Here is a 19243-nt window from a genome sequence, read left to right as displayed (position 1 = left end):
TTAAACAGAGTATTGTTCCTCACAAAAGGAAGGGTCAGAGGAAGACGGCTGATGGGGCTGGAATGTGGATTCAACTGGACACTTCCTCCAAGGGTGCCTGCCAATAGCCACAGTCTTGAAGAGAGGGATTTCCTCAGCTAGCTAGTTGCAATTCTTCTCCCTTCTCTGTTCCTATAGAGAATTTATGAAGCTCTCCTGGACTCCAGAATGCCTGGTGAGAACCATTACAAGCAGCACTTCCACACTGCTTTGAGAATACAGAACTGATCTTCACCTTCTCTTTGAAAAGGGGAAAGCAAGTTAGGGAGGAAGGAGGGGCTTCCCACATCAGCCAGCATCTCAGCCATGGAACTGAGACAGCTCAGGGAACGGAGGAGAGAGAGAGATGCAGACGGGAATGAATGGAGGAGAGAGAAAGATGGGGACGGGAATGAATGGAGGAGAGAGAGAGATGGGGACGGGAATGAACGGAGGAGGGAGAAAGATGGGGACAGGAAAGAAAGGGCAGCTTTGACACAAATAATTTTTGACGTGAAGCTGCTCTTTAGAAGTCTGAAACATATTTAAATCTGCTGAACCCCTCTGTGAACATGGCCATTTACTCCTCAATAATTCTAAATCAGTACAATTTCTCCTCAGAAAAACTTTAAAAGATAAAACGTATACTGAAGGTTTACTAACTACCAAAGTACGTGTGCTGAAATGTCTGGAGATGTGAGTACCATTGGGCTTGCCGAGTCAGGATGTGAGCCTCCCACTCACCTAGTTACACTGCAGACCTGATGAGGCCACCAGCCGGTCAGTCCTCTCCTGTGGCACCAACCTCATGCCCTGGCAGAATGTTCCAAGTTCTCCTCAGCTCTATTAAACACCTGGGCGAAGCCAGTGGAAGTGGAAGCAGCTTACCAGTGGAACTTAGTAGATCCCATGTGAAAACCCATCCATCACTTCCTGCTTCCTCCAGAGATAACTTGAGGGTACGACCTTCCCTAAGATCCAAGAGAATGTCTTGGGAAGGTTCCTAAGCCATGGGGCGATGATGACGTCGCTGTTACAAAGGATTTTCTGGAACCGCTTTTCCTGCTCTCTGGGTGTGTCCATGCTCCTTCTCAGACCCAAGCAAACTCACATGTTCCTAGACCCTGATCCAAAGCTTAGCTCTACCTCTGTCCCAGCACAGGGTTGGGGGACAGGCGCCCACAACTCAGCCTATCCTCCATCACAGCACTTATCACCCACCACACCGAAAACATCCATTTGGTGCTTTGTGCCCCTCCTGGACCTGGAGCTGCCCCTCTCTGGCCCCCCAGCTCCCAGACTGGGCCTCTCTCCTGCATATGTTCCCAGTCTCAAGGGAGGCAGCGGATTCAACAGTCAGCCCAAGGAAAGCTAATCTCCTGTCTCAGTTCAGGGAATTCCTAGAGGCAGAGGTCAAAACAAGGATTCTTGTGCGCACAAGTCCCTGAGGAAGTGTTTTCAGGAGAAACTGGAAGTGAGTAAGGGAAGCAGGACTGGGCCGGGGAAGGAGGCAGTAACACAGGTTCGGCTGCAGCCCGTGACAGGCTGATCCCATGGGAGCTCTAGGGTGTGCATAACCCCGCAGAATTGTCCCCGCCTGACACAGGCAGGCCAGGCCCTTGTGCCCTGTGCTAGTCAGTCACTGGCTGAGAGCCACCCCTGGGAGGAGGCAGTGAGTGCAGCTAGGACCTGTCGGCAGTCCACGCCCAGAACATGCAATAGATAGAGGGGCTCTGGGTGAGTAACCACAGCGTCCACCTCACCTGCCCACGTTAGGGCTTGAAGCAGCTCCTGGCTCTGTCACCTCCTCCCACCCGCCCGCAAGCTGGGGGAGACAGCTGCCGCAGAGGACCGCCAGGTGCAGGGCAAGGCTGAGCTGCGCGAATGGGGACAGACCTGCCCCAGCTCTGGACCAGCCGAAACCCGGAGTTGTAGCACAAAGGATCCTTTCCTTTTCTTTTTCGCAGACCCCCCATTCACAGGTGTTTCCAGCCTCCCCGAGGATAAATGAGGGGCCATCCTGGCCCTTGAAATGAACCGGCTCGGCTTCCTGTGAGGAGGGCAGGCATTTACATCCTCAGGAAGCTTGAGGAGGTGGGAAAGGCAGCCACAGCTCTCTTCAAAGAGAGTAGGATCTCCTCTGTTCTTAGCTTTTGGTTCCTCCAGACCCCTGTGCCCTCACACTCCCTTGGTGAAAATGGAGCCGGGAAAACACGACACAGTTACTCTGGTCTCCGAGCATCCCCAGGAGGCCGGCTGATCCCTTCGCAGTTTCGGTTCCAGCCTAGAGACTAAGTGTCTCTCACCTTACTGATCAACTGGAAAGTCCCCAGCAGGCAAATACAGAATAGAAAGGGGGACAGCCCCTGGCAGGAAAGTCCAAAGTGAGAAGAAATGCCCTCTTTTGTGTGTTTTATGGTTTTTGTTTCCTAAAATGCCCCCCTGGTTGCATCCCAGGAGCCAGGCCCCACCCCATTCCCACCTTCGCTCCCAGGGTAGGGTGGAGGTGGGGGCGCAAGAGCCGGTTATAGGACCCGGGCAGTCCCAGGTCTAAGAAAGTGTAACTCAGAGAGAGCCCCGGGCTGGGAGCAGGGGGGGCTTATTCCATGCCACGGCGCCGCTCCTTGACCAGCGAGAGGGACGTGCACCTGGCCAGGCCTCAGCTGAAACCAAGGTGGGGAGGAGGATCAGCTGACCTCGGCGCGCAAGACACCTCAGAGGTTGGAATGCTGGGTGCTCATCAGACTCTTCTGGAGCGGGGCAGGGTTGGGGGTTGATTTAAAATTCCTGAGGTCCAGGCTGCAGCTCCGGACCAATTTCATCAGACCCTCTGGGAGGAGATCCGGGCATGCGCATTTTTAAAGCCTCCCCAGGTCATGTCAGTGTACAACCAGGGCTGAGGACCACGATGGAATCTGGCAGGGATAGATCTGTGTAAACTGAGGACACCCACTAATGCATCTCAAAGCAGCCTTTCAAGAATGGAAGGAGCAGAATTTTCCAAAAGCAAACTGAGTTGAGTCTTTAGTTCCCCACCCCCCACATTACTACTATTTCAAAGGGAAAAGGAGACAGTGTAGAGCATCCCAGAGGGTTAGTGAATGCAGGCACAGAGCTGAGGCAAGGGCCCCCATCCAGCGAACCGAGGCACCGCACCACAGAAGCCAGGAAGCCCGCTACGGGCCCCAGATACAAAGGAAATGCTAGCTGCAGGCCTGCAGCTTCCCCTTTTGAGGCCTCTCCCCACCTCTTCTCTGAACCCTGCCCTACCCTCTGGGGACAGTCTGGAGCCCCTGGGCTGGAGAAGAAAGTTATCTGACAAAGTGTTTCATACTATAGTGTTGAAGACTGCCTCATCTGGTCTCCTGAGGGACTCTGCTTTGTAACCAAGCAGTGACAGAGAAGACAGTGTTCACCCCTCTGCACCTCAGCCCCCTGGTACGGGGGCAGGAAGAAGTGTCGATGGCAAACAGGAAACCCCAGCCCTATTGTGCCACACAAGGAAGGAGACTTGAGCTTCGGCCTGGGGCCCTGCCAAGATCTAGAGATTACAAGAGATTCCACCTGAGCCTGTCCTGGACACGGGCAAAACGCAGGCCGCCTAGGAAGGGAACAGCACACTCTATCTACCATCTACACTCTTTATTCAATAAAAGACCCACTACTGGCCAAGCCCATGTACCTCCTCCCTCCCCTGTTCCGCCCCAGGTGTCCAGGCCCCCAGTGACCCACCCACACAGCTCTCGCAGTCACTTTGCTCAGGAAAAGGGCTGACATCCAACAGCACCAGAGGGAGAAATAAGGTCAAGTGTGCTGGGTATACATATTCCACTTCCTCAGCTGTACTGGGACTGTGAACACAAAGCTCCGCCCCTCCCCACCCCTGAAGGATGCTAGACATGAGGGAATAGGGAGGCGAAGGCATCTGGGAAGAGGATGGCTTGTCCTGCCTGAGGCGGGATGGCGCTTACAGTGAATTAGCAGAAGACGAGTCGAAGGAGGCCTTGGTCACCTGTTTCCTCCACAAACAGAGACCAGAACAATCACCGTATTATTATTATGCTAATAATAAAACAACAGATGTGAAGAATAGACAGCTAACAGAAATGTGAGCTTACTGTCAGCTGTTTAATCCCCACAACAACCCCATGAAGAAAGAAACTCGAATATTCCCATTTTGTAGATGAAGCAACTGAGGCACAAAGAAGTGAAGTAACTTGTCCAAAGACACCCAGCCAGGGAGAGGCAGAGCTGGAGTTCAACCCAGGGCTGTCTGCTGCAAAGCAGAACCCTTATTTACTCCAGCATCTTCAGAGGTGAAGGGAGAGAGTTTTCAGCTAAAAGTCACCTGATCTGGCCATATTGCAGGGAAGTGGACATCAGAATCCCCCAGAGGGCTCACTGAATATGGAAACCCCCCAGTTTCTGACTCAGTACTTCTCGAGCAGCTCTGCTGGTGCTGCTGGTAACAAGACTCCTGAAGCTTTATCTCATTTCTTAGAAGAACCTATGGGGAAGGCTTTATTTTTACCGTTTTGAAGATGAAAAAACAGAAGGTCCCAGAGATGAGGCATCTTGTCTCAGATCACAGAGCTGACATGAAGCCAGTGCCCTAAGTGCTGGACATGAGGAGCCCCGAGCAGGACAGGCAGCTGCAGGCTGGCTTCAGCTGCGGCCGCAGCACACCCCAGTCGTGGGGACGACAGGTGAGCCAGTGACTGGCCTGGCAGACAAGCTGTAGGAAAAGCAGGCCCTGCAGGGGCCGGGGGTGGAGATCCTGTCCAGGGACCCAGCTGCTTGCAAGGCCACAGAACCACGAACCCCCAGACACATCTTACCCTGTGTCTAAAGAACAAGCTACCTTTCACACTCATGGGCCCCACAAACCACCTGTCTCCCTCCTCCTGGAAAAAGCCTGGGGGTCTGACTTACAACAGTTACCCGGCCCCTGCTGATAGGCAGCCCCACTCCCTTCCCAGGAGGCAAACCCCTGTAGGGCTCACCTGTCAGATAAGGACCTGAGATTCAGCAGATGGCCAAGCTGGGCTCCCTCCTGCCAGCAGCATGGTCTGCAAAAGCCCCCGCTCCTTCCACCGCCAACTGGGGCCTTGGCCCTTCCTGCTCAGGCCTTCTGCACACAGGTCTGAACTCCCCAGTGTGGCTGGGGAAGATCTCAGGAAATGGTTCCAGGATTCCTGACGGGAAGACCTGCCTCCCACTCCCATGCTAGCGGGCAGGTGGCCGGGTGAGTGACCTGGAGAGTCACAACAAACACTCACTCACCCAAACAATCACCTTGCAGGCCCAGATGAGCAACTAAGTGTTTACAGGGACGTCCCACCAACATTCACAAGCCCTTGACCTTCTGGATAGATATTTAGAAGCAAACCCAAAGGCTCTTAGCCTCATATCAGATAAACAGGGAGTCGGAGTGGGACAAAAAAAGGCATAAAGGAGGCAAAAACTCCAGCAGAAAAAGCTGTATGTGTGTGACTGTGTAGGTATGAGTGTGTACATGTGAGTAAATGTACGGGTATAGCTGTGTAAGGGAGAGTGTGTGTGTGTAAGGAAGGGTGTGTGTGTGCAGGAGTGTGTGGAGAGAGAGGGAGTGTGTGTGTAGAACTTAGACTGAAGCTCAGAGAAACCAAAGACCTAAAAAGCTAACCCGCCAATGACTGCAGAGAAGGGCCCGCTCACATCTGCCCCCCTAAAGCAGCACCTCCATCACCGTGGACCAGAGGGGCCCTGCCAAGATGTACCCCTTCACAGGATACAATTCAACAAAATGCAAAATTCCGTGTGACCGACTTGGCCGGAGGAAAGAGTGGGAAGTTGATGGAGGCAAATAAGATAAACAAGACCAAGCATTCCTTGACCTGCATTTCTCAAAAGTGAGGGCTGTTTTATAGGATATTTAAAGTCCTACCTCCAGAAGGGCAAATTAAGCTTTCCTCCAGCCCAATGATTATGAGATTTAAGTGGAGCCCCGTCCCACAGGAAGGGCCCAAGGTCTGTATCACTCCTTGTGCGCTGAGTCCCCACTTGCCACCAGCTCCGCGGGGACCGCTGACTTATCCGGGCAGGTGAGACAGGAGCCTGCAGTCCCGCATCTCCCACAAGCACAGTTTCTTTCTGGCCACACTTCCTGTTTACTGAGTGTTTCTCTGAGACTCATCTCTGACCTCACATCCCCTTCCTAAGGGAACCCCAGCGGCTCTTCCCTTTTTTGGTGCTATAGGCTGAGCATCTGAGCTTTGTGTGCAGAGATCTTGAGGTTTCCTCTCTGGGCCACCTGGGGCCAGGACTGGAAAGCCAAAAGCGCTGGCCTCCTCCACCCGCACAGACGGGCAGGTTCCTTGCCCTTGGAAGCGGCGAGGAAGGATCCAGCGTGTGCTGAGCCCTCTCCTGGGGCAGCCACTGGGGAGTACCTTACACCCATCCCTCTCTAACCTCGTTAACCCGCTACCACGTGTGTGGGGAAATTCAGCCTCACACAGCAGATCTCAGAGCCAAGAGAGATGGCTCGTCCGGGGGTTTCCAGAACATTTCCAGGAGGCTGAGGGGGAAGTTTTCCACAAAACCACACTCACACTCTCCTCTGCCTGTCCTGCAACCAGCTAACCCTAAAAAAAAAAAAAAAAAAAATCACCATGAAAAGCAGAACTTCTCGAAATGGCCTCCAAAGCCATTTCTGTAAAAGCTTTACACTCCCTCCACGGTCTGGGATTAAAAGAGAAGCCTTCTGCTGGGCAGACAGAAAACAGACAGGGTCAGGGAACATAGCTTCCGAAGAGCACAGTGGGCACTTGTGTCCCTCCCAGACCTGCTCTCGTCCACCAGCTCACTTGGAGAGCCGGACAGGCCCTTCTGGGAGCTTGCTAAATGAAAAACTTTAAGCATTTCCACAGAACAAGTTGTCTCACAGCAAAGCCACTTGCCCCACTCCCATGACCCCAGAATAGAGCCATGCAACCTGGCTTCTGGGTCCTGAAGCTTCCCGACCTCAGACCAGACTGCCGCACACACATGTGCCACCTCTGCGGCCCCCACCCCACCACGTCCTCCGTTATCCCGTCACATACACGACCTCTGGCACATGCAAGAGAGCAACCCTTGCCCCAGACGCCTGTATAATCAACTGTAAGGTCCTAATGGAGCTTTAGGAAGAGGGCTCTGATTATCTGAGATTGCCACCAACCTCCCCAGAGTACTTAGGGTCTCATGGACCCCAGCTCGAGTTCCCCCTCCACCTCCATCGGGCTGACCTGCCTGGGGATGCAGCATTCAGCAGCCACACCCGCAGCTGCCACGGTGGGTGTTTAGCCGGTTGAACTGAGCCACAGGGTCTGGAACACACAAAAGACGCTTAAAATAGAAAGCTTGAGGCTCTCATTCTCAATCTTTAAGGAAGATGGTCTCAACCACCCTGAGTTTTAACCTCGCTGACTGCAGGACAGCTGTTAGGTTTGAGGCACCGTGAACACCAGGCACAGCCTCTCAACCCCCGCGTCACACACAGAAACCCCGGGTAAGATGATTCCACAGGAGGGGCCAGCTGCCAGGGCCCAGGAAGCCCCACCTGTGATCAGCTCCGAGGCCCACTGGCTGTCCACCTTTGTCTTGCCAGGCTGAGATGGAGGTCAGACCCTGCCCCCGCCCCAGGTGACGGCAGAAGGGGTGGCAAGGGTGGCCAAGACCTTGTGACCCAGCCTGAAATGAAAACCCCAGAGACCTTCTACCTAATAAAACTGGAAAAGGAAAAGAAAAAAAAAAAGAACAGAGGAAATGTCTCACTTTCAATTCAAGATTTTTAACATAAATTTGTATTATAATTGTTGTTAAAAAGAAAAGAAAACCCCAGAGACCAAATGCCACAATTCTCTCCCAGAGCTTTCTCATTCCTTTCGTTTTTATTATACAAGTAAAGCAGACTTTTTCATTACAAAAATATAGATAAACAAAAAGATTAAGATCCACAAAAGGACAATTATTGTACAATTCCACTTCTCTGCGGAACCTAGAATAGGCGAGTTCATGAGGACAGTAAGTACAGGAGAGGCTCCCAGGAGCTGGGGTCGGGGGACGGGATGGGGAGTTAGTGTTAGTAATGGGTATAGAGTCTGTGTCTGGGATGATGGAAAAGTTCTGGACATGAATAGCGGTGATGGTCACACAATATTGTGAACACTTAATGCCACCGCTATGGTCTGAATGTTTGTGTCCCCCCACCAAATTCACATGTTGAAATCCCACAATGGAATTAGGAGGTGGGAACTTTGGGAGGTGATTATGTCATGAGCGGGGAGCCATGAACGGGATTAAGAGACTTCACAGTGTTTCCAGGCCCCTTCTGCCACATGAGGATACGAATGAGAAGTCTGCGATCTGGAAGAGAACCCTGACCTGACCAGGCTGACACCCTGATCCCAGACTTCCAGCCTCCAGAACTGTGAGAAATAGGTTTCTGTTGTTTATAAGTAACTCAAGTCTGTGGTATTTGTAATGAGATAGCTCAGACTAAGACAGCCACCGAAACATACACTTAAAAATCGTTAAAAGGGTCAATTTTATATTGACTATATTTTACCATAATAAGAAATTGAAAATCTTTAATGTAAAAAAATTTAAGATCAAAACCTTCCAAAATTCTATATCACTCAGAAAAATCACTATTAACATTTTGCCATACATCCTTCCAGAGGCAAATATAAATGGATAATATGATGTATTTTACAAAAACAGCACATTTTTGGTAAGCTATTTTTTTAGAAATATATCATATTTTCCCACATTAACAGGTACACATTTATAAACTACTTTTTTGTAGGCATATGGTATTTCAATGTATGGATATACTATGATTAACAAGTTGAGTATCGTTGGACACTTAGTCTCCATTTTTGGTTGTTATTTTTATAAATAATGCTGCATGGGACATCCCCCATGCACATATTTTTCTGCACATGTCCAATTACATACTTAGGATAAAAATTCCTATGGGTCGAATTGCTCAGTCAGGGACTCCCTCAGAAGGATTGTCAACAGAGCGGTCTGAGTAAACCAAACCAGGAATGTTGAATTCTGTCATAACGACATCTCTTTCTCCACATGGATTTTTCTTGGATTCCACTTGGGTGTCTACCACATTGCATAGTGGTTCAGAAAAGTAGGGAGTAGCCTTTCCATGCAAAACCAGATCCTCCTTCCCCACTCCCCAGGCCTCCTCTAGGGACACAACAGGCCTATGTCATTAAGTGAAACTGTGTACACAAGGAAGGCAGGATTTTACTGGGATAATTCTACTGAAAATCCTTGTGCCTGCAGCAAAGACTCCAGTAAAACTAGGATGGTCCAGTGCTGGGTGCCTCGTGGTGGGCAACCTAAGCATAGACACGTGTAAGGTTTGGTTTAGTTAAAGAATTTCTTGTATGGACAGAAGGAGAACGCAATGGACTCTTCCTAAAGAGACCAAGGGCTAGAAGGGACCCGTGGAATCACCTAGTCTCTTGCCTTGGAGATGGGGAAACCAAGGCCCACAAAAACTCATATCATAAACATCTTAATGACCTTTAAATGGACCCCAGAAGTGTCTCATACGCAGTGATTCAGTCAGTTCAGAGCAGAGTTGAACACACTCCAAATTTTGGCAGCTAGTGCAATCCTTGCCCTCCTCATCCTGTGTACAAAATTAGAAATTAAGACCACTAGTCACATCCCAGCTCAGTCACAGCCACGTGTGTGCTGGAGCTGGCTCCCACTGGCTCTCAAGGGCCGATGGTGCATACTTCTTCCCAACTCAGTGTTCAGTGACATCATGTTAGTCGCTTGAAATCAGCCATGGTGGGAACATATACACTACAGAAATCAGCCATCACCACAAAAGCAAGGGTTCTCCCTGGACAGCCAGTTGTTAAATACTCATCAGCACAACACTGGTCACAACCTAGATGTGAAAACCATGAACAAGTGATCTCAGTTTCCTCACCTAACCTAAAGACAACCTCATTCCAAAGCATGGTAATTCTCCATAGTCCACCACAGTACCCACCCCCGGTCCATCATCGCCCCACCTGTGCTCATCAGTGAGCTAGCAAATGTTCGCCTGAATGGTTGCTGTGTGCCAGCCCCTGTCGGAGCACATATCACAGTAAGATAGTAATCATTTCCATTGTGCAGTTGGGGAAACTAAGATTCAGAGATTTTTAACTGACTTTTTAATCCACAGACTAAAGAATTAGGTTGGTTTCCCCCAGAAACTGTAAGACAAGAAGTCAAGTGCAAGTGGAAGGGGAGTGGGAAAGGAAGGTGGCCAATGAAGGGAGCCAGTAACCACTGTGAGCAACTGAGATTTGGTCCTACTAGGTAACTCTGAAAAACAACACAGAACATGCCCCAGAGTTACTCCACCGGAGAGGTGAGAGTGCTGGAGTATTTGTACACTTTCTCCCATCATTCATTGGTTGAGGTCAATGGAACATGGGAAGGATGCTGTTGGCACCTATTACATTGCCCAATATCATGCAGCTAGAAAATGATAGAATGACATTCAAACTCCAAATCCAACACTTTTTTCATCACTCTTATATAAAGGAGCAGTTAATCAAACAAACACTATGGGTAAAGTGCTAGGCAGGCAAGAGGAAACCTACTTCGCCAAATCATTTTGGGTTGACCATGTCCAAGGAAAATATAAGGTATCTTTTTGCTAATTTTTAATCAATTGAAGGAATTAGGAAAAGCCATTCTAAGTCACTTTGCTCATCCCACAGGAATTAACCAAATGCCCTTCCCTGTCCCCTTCTTCCGTGAGAGGCTGCCTTCTCCAGCTTGGTCACAGCTGCCTTGGGCAAGAGTTCCGCAGCCCCAAGCTGTCATCCCCAAGCAGTGCATCAACCTGTGATTACCGGCTCCAGAGTCTACCATCCCAGGCGTGATCAAAGATGACCCCCTGGCCACCCAGCCAACCAGATCTGGAGGATGTTCCTGTTTACTGTGTCCTGCTTCCCCTCCTGCCCCTGTCCCATCCCTTCCCCCACCACGTCCCCCATGGGAACCCACAAGCAGCCAAGTAAATAAAACCAGCAATCACGGGCCTGTGGTAGCCTTAAGGGCTTATTTAAAATTCTTCTGGAGAGGCAGGGAGGTGTTTAAATAGGACAGTGTGTCATTGGGGTAAATAAGTGGACCGTATTGTGAAGAGTGCGCCTCCTCACCCCTCCCAGCACTCTTCACAGCCTCTCGGAGGGATTCTCTGACTTTCTAGCTCCACCTCCACACCCCACCTCCCACTGAGGACACTTCCTGCCAAAGTATCCTAGAGAGGACTGAAGGAAGGAATTAGCCCAAGGTCCTTTTGTGCTTTGGTGACAGGACCCCTTTCTAGCAAGCCCTTGGCACTCCAGCATTGGTGCCAGAATACGTGGTCCTGGGCACCTCTCCAACCAACTCTCTTGGCCATTCTTAAGCAGCTCACATACAGAGGGCAGATACGAAGCTTGGCTCCAGGGCACCAGGGAATAGACCCAAAAGTCAAAGCAAAACCCGGCGATTGAGCGGTCCCAGGTAGGCCAGCACATCCAAGAGCGAGGAGGAAAATGGAGGGAAAGAAAGCAAGGTGTGTAGGGATGTCTACCGCCCTGGATCGACTCCTAAGAGAACACAAACTGGAGAGAGGATCTGAACCCTCCAAACAGAAGCCAAGCAGACGTGCACAGCAGTGAGCTCTGGAGCCCTAGGAGCAGAGTGAGGCCAACCTCAGGAAGGGAGGGACGCTGCTCCACTGGAGAGGCTGCAGGACAGATACTGCACACGCCCTGCCCCACTCAGCTGGGGGCAGAGGGCATATCCCCTAACTTCCTCTGGAGGAGGGTGTGACTAGGGGCCCCAGATCCCCTGGCCTCCTCTCAGCCAGGCTCTGCAAAGTTGCCCGTCATCACTCTAACCAGGTTTCACAGGCATAAAAATGAGAGCGGAGGAACATGGGATATACCTGGGCTACACCTCAAAGATTATCCTGTCTCCTCAGGACTCTACCTCTGCTTTCCCATCTTCTGAAGAAGGAGGAGGACACATCTTCTAGCCTTCCCAGCACAGGGAATCCTGAACTGAACCAGCCCAGACTTCCAGGTGCCCGGGCAGGTTGCATGCTATACCTCCATCCTTTTCTCCCAGGACAAGAACTACCGTCTTTCCAAAGCGACCCCACTGCTCTGAGCTCAGTCATCATTTGAAGCCCTCTTCTATCCCCCTGAGGCCCAGTGGACTGTGGCAGCTGCCAGGCATCAGAGGAGACCTGTTCAGAGGAGAAAGCACAGCTGGTAGCCACACTCATGGCCCCACTCCAGGGTCTCTGATCCCAAATGGGCACCTCCCCAGGCTAACTCCATACTTAGGTCTTTCAGACACTGCACTTGGACACAAGTTTAAAAAGAAAAAGACCTCTCCTCAAACAACCCAATATACCTTAGCCATGAGAAGTTTCTTTAATTTTTCAGACGACCTGCAGAAAAAGGTGCCAGTGAGTAACTGTGGATTGGTAAGTAAAATAAATCCAACCCCAGATTCCTCCACCAGATGCTCTGGAAAGAAGGCTCCTGGCTCTGCCTTACAGCTGTTTAAAAGAATCATTGTTTCTAATTCTTTCCTCCCATTGTACCAGATCAACTGTGACAGGAACTGTTGTCACTGGTTTATACATTCACTCATCACATGTAAAGTGATGTATACTATACTATAAACCTGGCCAGCTCTAGACATGGCCTCTGTTCTCTAGAAGAACAAGTTCTGGGGACCCAGACTGCACACCTGGGAATAAAGTGCATAGCAGCGTTCAGAAGCCTCCTGTCACTGAGGAGCTGAGGAAGGAGCTGTGGACAATCCAGGACCCACAAAGCGCCCCAGGGTAAGATGGAATCCTCTGTCTCCCTGTCTGGCCACTAAGCCTCTCTGCTGTCCCCAGGGCTCTCCCAGGTTAGGAGCTGAGTGCAATGCAGGCGTTCGAAATGCAGAAGTGGCCGCCGTTGGCTCCAGGCAGTTGCCCCTCTGTTGAAAGCAGACGCAGTTCGCAACGACCTCCGGCACCAGCAGCGGAGGCGGGCAGGGAGACAGCAAAGGGGAAGTGCCACCAGGACCAAGGGCCCTCGCGCATCCAGCACCCCTGTGATGGCAGAGGGAGGCTCGGGCGCGCCGCCGGCCCGCCCGGGAGGCTGGAACCGGCCTCCTGAGAACCGTCAGTTGGGCAAGGAAGAAGGGGACCGGACTGGGGTCGGACACTCCCCAGGGCTGTCGGGGCCTGCCATCCTGGCACCTGCCGCCCAACGCCTTCTTGCCAGGAAGTCCCGGGGATGGGATGGAGGCACCTTCCCGCCGTTGCTCGTGGCGCAGAGATTAGGAAGGACCCCCAGGGGTCGGAGAGGGAGGACGAGCCTGGAGCCACAACTTTCTCCGGCGGAAGGCAGGAGGGCTGGGGCTCCGTGCCTACTCGGCCTCTGGGGAGTCCGCACGCGCGGGGACCCCCGGCATCTGGGGAAGGAGGGAGGAGAACAGGGGCAGACGAGGACTGGGGGGCTGACCTGGACGGGGCAGGGCACTCTGCGGGAAAACTTTCGGCGAGGCGAGAAGGGGACAGGGGAGAGAGGACCGCCCAGTGCACCACACCTCGCGCCCCGCAACTCGCGCCCTGAGCCTCGCTCCCCGCGCCCCGCGCCCGAGCCTTGCCTGCGTCCCGAGCCGGCTGCATTTCGAGCGCGCTGCGGGGACTGTGGAGTTGGAAAGTGGGGGTGCTGCGGCCAGGGGTGCTCCAGTCCGCGCCTCAGTCAGCGGTCGGCGGGCCCGGCTCAATTCCAGCAGGGCTGGGCGGGCGGCAGCCGCGCCACTGAGGGTCGGGCGCCCCGCCCCCTCCCGCCCCCCCCCTCCCCCTCCCGCCCCCCGCTCCCCCTCCCGCCCCCCGCTCCCCCTCCGCCCCTCCCGCCCTCTTTCCCGCCGCTCTGCCTTTATCTGCCCCTATCCGGTCTGACCGTCTGCCCTCCCCCTCTTTCTCTAGCTCTCCATCTCTCCCCCACACCTCTCTTAGCCTTTCTTCTTACCCCCTCCTCTCCCGCCCTCCCTCCGGAGTGGGCGGGGCTTCTCCCCTCCCTCCCAGACAAAGCTGTGGCTGCGCGTCCCCTCCTTCCCCGCCTGCGACTCGGGGCTCAGACTGCCAGCGCCTCTTCCGGCCTGGGGTGGGTGGGTAGAAGGGGGTGGGGTGGGGTGGGGTGGGGAGGATGAGCTGGCTCCCCTCACCCCATTCTCCGCGGCTGCCTCCAAAAAGGATGGAGTCTTGGCCCGGGCCCCTCGGCTCGCTCCGTGCTGTGACAGCCACTCCCAAGAGAACAGTCACGCTGTCCCGCGGAGCCCACTTCAAGCGCCTTGGATTCCCCAGGCGGAGGATGTGGGATTTTTTTTCCCCCTAACACCTGCTGCTTACTCCAAAAAGGGTTTGAGCTGATCAAGGCCCCTTGGACTTATGCGGCTGGTAGACGACAGCAATGTGAAGGAGGCCAAGTTTCTTTGTCCACTTCTCACCTCCCTCCTTAGCCATCCCTGGATCTCCAGGGGCTCTCAGAGCACAGGAAGCCCTGGAGCACCCCAGATTCAGGGCACCTTATCTGTTGCCTCTCTCTTACCAGAATTCTTACCCTACCCGCCCCGCTGCCCCCAACCAACACACACACACATACTCCAGCCCTGCAGACTCAGTCCCCACACCTTTTGGCTGGAAGGGAGACTAATGGTTAATGGGTAGACAAACCTCTGGGTACAGCTGGGTCAGCTCATCCCTCCTGAAAGCCAAACAGTCTTTATAAATTCATTGTTTGGATCTTGGAATGTGTCTCCCTTAGAAACAATGTTACAAATGGTGATCTGCTTCCCAGGCTGGCCACCAAACTCTTTGGAAACCAAAACGCAGCTGAAGAGTGGTGCTGAAAACCGTGTCTTCTACCCTGGAACAAGGAGACCTCTGATCAGCTTTTTCTATAGGTATAGGGGGGAAAAAAGAATATATATATATGTATATCTTCTGGTTCTTTCCCCTCTAGCTATAAACACAAAGCTCAATCTTTAATTCCCCCTCTCCCACTCTAAACTTTGGAGTTACTACTCTGTACTAGTTAAGCTTCTTCACTTTGCAGGTAATAAGAACACTCTCAGGGGAATGTATTATGAGGACATGGGGATTTCCCTATAACCTCAGGGTCAGAACTACAGGGAGAGTTCTGTAAGAGGCAAATCCAGAAACTGGAGGGCTTGTATTAACCCAGAAAGTCTCTGAGGAGCCAGCTCTTCTCTTTTATCAGAGACTGTCCTCTGCCCCCTAAACACATGACAAAGGGTAGCCATCGCTTCCATCACTGGGGCTTAGAACTCCCTGCTGAAGAAAGCAGCCGTGTCCAACTAGAATCCCTTAGTCTCTTCTCTAGTCTCCCATGAGAGCAGCTCATTGGCCCAGCTTGGGTCAGGTGACCATCCTATGACCAATCAGCTGGAGCCAGAGGTAAGCTTACATTGTCCAAATTGCCAGGAACCTTGACTTCTTTAAAATAATCCATTCCTCTCCACTTACATTCTCTGTCTTGGTGAATACGTTGATTGATTAGTTCAAGACACCAGAAAACATCTTTCTTTTCATCAATTTCCCTGTACAGAAAGCACAAGAGAGAAAGGAATAGGCCTTTATCCTTCAAGGCAATGTAGGGACAAGACTTCTGTAAAAGGGCTAATATTTTGCAAATAGTAAACTGATATATTAAAGCCCACCCTTAAGCCATGTTTTCTTGCAGACTTCCATCCCCAGGGACTGGACCAGGAGGCCAGGAGGGACGTGGCCCCAAGGGAGCAGCAGAAAAGTATTTCTAAAATCATCCTCCGGTAGAAATACAATGCATGTCACAGGTGCAATTTAAAACTTTCTAGCTCCATTAAAATAGTAAAAAGAAATAAGTGAAACTAGTTTTAATAATATATTGCATTTAACCCAGTATAACCAAAATATTACCATTTCAATGTGTAAACAATATAAAGAAATTATTCATGAGATATTTTACATTCTAGTTTTGTGCTAAGGCTGAAATCAGGGATGCATGTACACTTCAGCACATCTCAATGTGGACATTCAATTTTCATCAAAAATACTTGATCTGTATTTAGGCTTTATAAAATTTTCACTTGAAAAAGTATACTCACTTACCTACATTATTCCAACATGCTTAAAAGTTTCCCAATAACTGAACTCAGTATCAATTTTTAATTTAAGGTTTAATTAATTAAGGTTACATAAACTCAATATTCAGTTCCAGTAGTCACATTTCAAGTGCATAATAACAACATGGAGGTAGTAGCTATCATATGGGACAGCACAAGTTTAAAGAGCAAGGAGGTCACTGATGAGCTTGGAGTCTCAAAGCAAAACAATGACAGAAATGTCAAGCACGGTCAGAGAAAATGATTTTCCGGATTCTTTTATGTCCCCCTATAACATCTCAAGAGTCATCAAGAGTAGATCCGAGTCCTACTTTATGCCTGAGGAGAAGCAGGAGACGCAGGAGACACAGAGTAGCTGGGAGGCTAGATGCCCACTCCTCAGCCCCCAGTGGATTCTGGGAGAAGAGAGGAAGCAGTAGGGGTTCTTCTTACAAGGTTACATCCCATCAAATCTCCCCTTTCATTTCTGGATGAATTGGATACCAATTACTTGGTGTGAAAATGTTACCCTGCCATAAGACAAACTGAGACATTTTCAAAATTGTATCGATAGATGTTTACTAGACATCTGTGGTCTCCAGGGGGCCATGCTAAGCATGGTGAGAGATTAAGAAAAATAAGAATTATGAAGCCAAAACCCTAAAAAGCTAGGCAGCATCTAGTTTAATCTTGTCATTTGGTCGGCTCAGAAATTGAGAGAGAGAAATCAACTTGCCACACCATTTGGTTGCAAGAAACAGAAGCCATATGAGCCAGCTTAGGTAAAGAGAGATTGATTTTAAAGAACCAAGAGTTTCTTGATGAACTCATGGGAAGGAAATGAGCCAGGTCCAAGATGAACTAGGTTGCAACCTACAGGCTTCATTCTCTCTCTCTCTCTCTCTTTCCTCACTCCCTCCATCCCTCCTTGTTTCATATATTGCCACCTTTCTACATATATGCTCTAACCTCTGCCCAGATGGCAGCCTTTATTCCAAAGTCCACACACCCTTAGATCCTGCACCCACTGTCAACACACTCAATCTCTGGGTGCCATCAGCTGTAGTCAGGATGGGGGTGGGGGTTGAGGGGGTGGCGGCTGGATGTGAGATGAGTCAATGTTCTCAGAAAGGGGAGGAGTGGGCAAAAGGGGAAAGTGTTTAGAGTCTTTACTGAGTGGTCATATCATCTGTTCATCTCCCACCTGTTGGCCCTTGCACCTCTGGCAGCCCAGATTCATGGCCAGGCTCCATGAGGGGCCCCCTCAGCCCATCACTTCCTCAGTGCTCTCACTGTTTCAAAATGCATCTAAAATGAGCACTTCTTCAGGCCAACCAGCCCAAGAACCGAGATGGTGTCTTATTACCGGTTCATCTTTTCCATTTGCCACACTGTGAGCACTCAACACTATCTGATGAGTGAAAACAATGAATCTGATTACATTATTTGCCAGATCACAAGCATTAACTCACTTACTTATCATATAACCCTTGGGGGGAGGTGCTATGTTTCTCTTCATTTTAATAGGTGAGGAAACTGAGCACAGAATGCCTGTGTAACTTTTGTAGCCAGCAGGTACCAGAGCTGGGATGTGCACCTAGGAAATCTCACAGGGGGAGCCAGAGTAGGAGGATGCTGTACCCAGAACCAGCAGGACACCCAGTTAAGCCCAGATGTCTCTTCACAAGCCCCCGTTGCCAGGGTGTTCCATAAACCCACCATCTTTACCACCAGCAAAATTGAGATGAGACTTTAGGGAGTAGGTGCGGATGGGGCAGGCAGAAAGGAAATTTTCAGAATTAGCTGAAGTTAACCTGAAATAACCAAGTTTATCAGAAATTAACCAACATGTTTTCTGTTACTAACCAAATAGGGGTTCAAAGTAGAGATTAAGTTGTACTAAAAAAAAAGTTTCATTTATCTTACATCAGAGCATTTGACTAAAAATCCAGGTGAGAGAATGAGATAAATGCTTTCAATTTTTGCTGCTCCAAGTGTGGTCCATAGTTCAGCAACGCAGACATCACCTAGGATTTGGCTATAAATACAGAACCAGGCCTCAGGCAATGTTCAGATTTAACAATATGGCAGGTGCTCTGTGTGCTAATGGTGGAGACCCTCTGCTTCAACAGTCTCTTGGCACCTAGGAAGGCAGGACTAGGTATGAGGGGAGATCTCAGGAGGGAAGTGACATGTGTGTCAAGTCTTAAAGGGGAAGTAGAACAGGAGATCCTTAGGTCAAGAAGGACATCCCAGGCAGAACCACAGAAAGTTCAAAGCCATGAAAAACCTGGGCGGGTCAGAGGAACGGTGGGTGGCCCAGGGTGGCTGGAACAGAAGGTGAGGGGTGAGAGATATTTTATGTTCCACTAGTGCAGCCAAGAAACAAAATCTGAGATGAGTCGACGGCCCTGGTTCCTGTGGTGTTTCTGGAATACAGCTCCCTTTACCTACACGCAGGGCCAGGGGGTGAGCCAACGCCATCTCTCTCACGGAGATGCAGACTGACTAAAAGGAGCCTGTTAGGGGAGGTTTCTTGGAGGACAGACAGAGTGCCTGGGCCAAGATACCTCTGGAAAGAGCCAAGGAGGGGAGGGGAGGACAGCCCAGCCATTGGCCTGTGTGAGATGCTGTCCCTCTGCCCAGAGCTGGCCAGATCTCTGCAGTCGAAAGCCAGCCTTCAGGGCTTTCCCCACTTTGAGGCCTGGACTGCCCCTCCTTCCTGGCCCCGGCCCACCCCACCCTCCTCCACACACAGGGACACAGAGACGAAAGTTCAGCACGTCCTCTGCCGTGCTCTACCTAATTGCTTTGCTAGGAGACTTCCTGACCCAGCAAGCAACCCCATGCCTTCCTGCTGCGGCCCTGATGGAGAATAGGCCTGGGCTTCCAACAACCTTAACCTCTTCCTCCCCAGACCCCAGCCATCAGGGATGGGGTGGGCGGAGGGTCTTGAAGGAGCTAAATGACTGGACAGAGAATGTTATTTCCAACATCCAGCCAGTTG

At 50.9% G+C, this 19243-nt stretch overlaps 1 protein-coding gene and 1 long non-coding RNA gene across 4 annotated transcripts in view; one reads left to right on the top strand and one right to left on the bottom strand.

Annotated features, from left to right (window-relative positions):
- Positions 1-13930, bottom strand: part of RASSF2 (Ras association domain family member 2) — a 39125-nt gene extending 25195 nt beyond the window's left edge. Inside the window, exon 1 of one of the 3 annotated variants that reach the window (XM_074346965.1) lies at positions 13735-13930. The gene's annotated coding sequence lies outside the window, so the exon portion shown is untranslated. Of the gene's footprint in view, positions 1-762; positions 900-5944; positions 6163-13734 lie in introns of those variants that run through there. The other 2 variants (XM_010972732.3, XM_045508528.2) reach the window with 2 other exon arrangements.
- LOC141574024 (uncharacterized) lies at positions 8423-17279 on the top strand. Its single transcript, XR_012500547.1, has 3 exons — positions 8423-12919; positions 14931-15036; positions 15837-17279. It is a non-coding gene; the product is annotated as an uncharacterized LOC141574024 (long non-coding RNA).
- The last annotated feature ends 1964 nt before the right edge of the window (positions 17280-19243 follow it).

Source organism: Camelus bactrianus, chromosome 19, assembly GCF_048773025.1.
Source record: "Camelus bactrianus isolate YW-2024 breed Bactrian camel chromosome 19, ASM4877302v1, whole genome shotgun sequence".
NCBI lineage: Eukaryota > Metazoa > Chordata > Mammalia > Artiodactyla > Camelidae > Camelus > Camelus bactrianus.
This window is presented reverse-complemented; position numbering and strand designations above follow the sequence as displayed.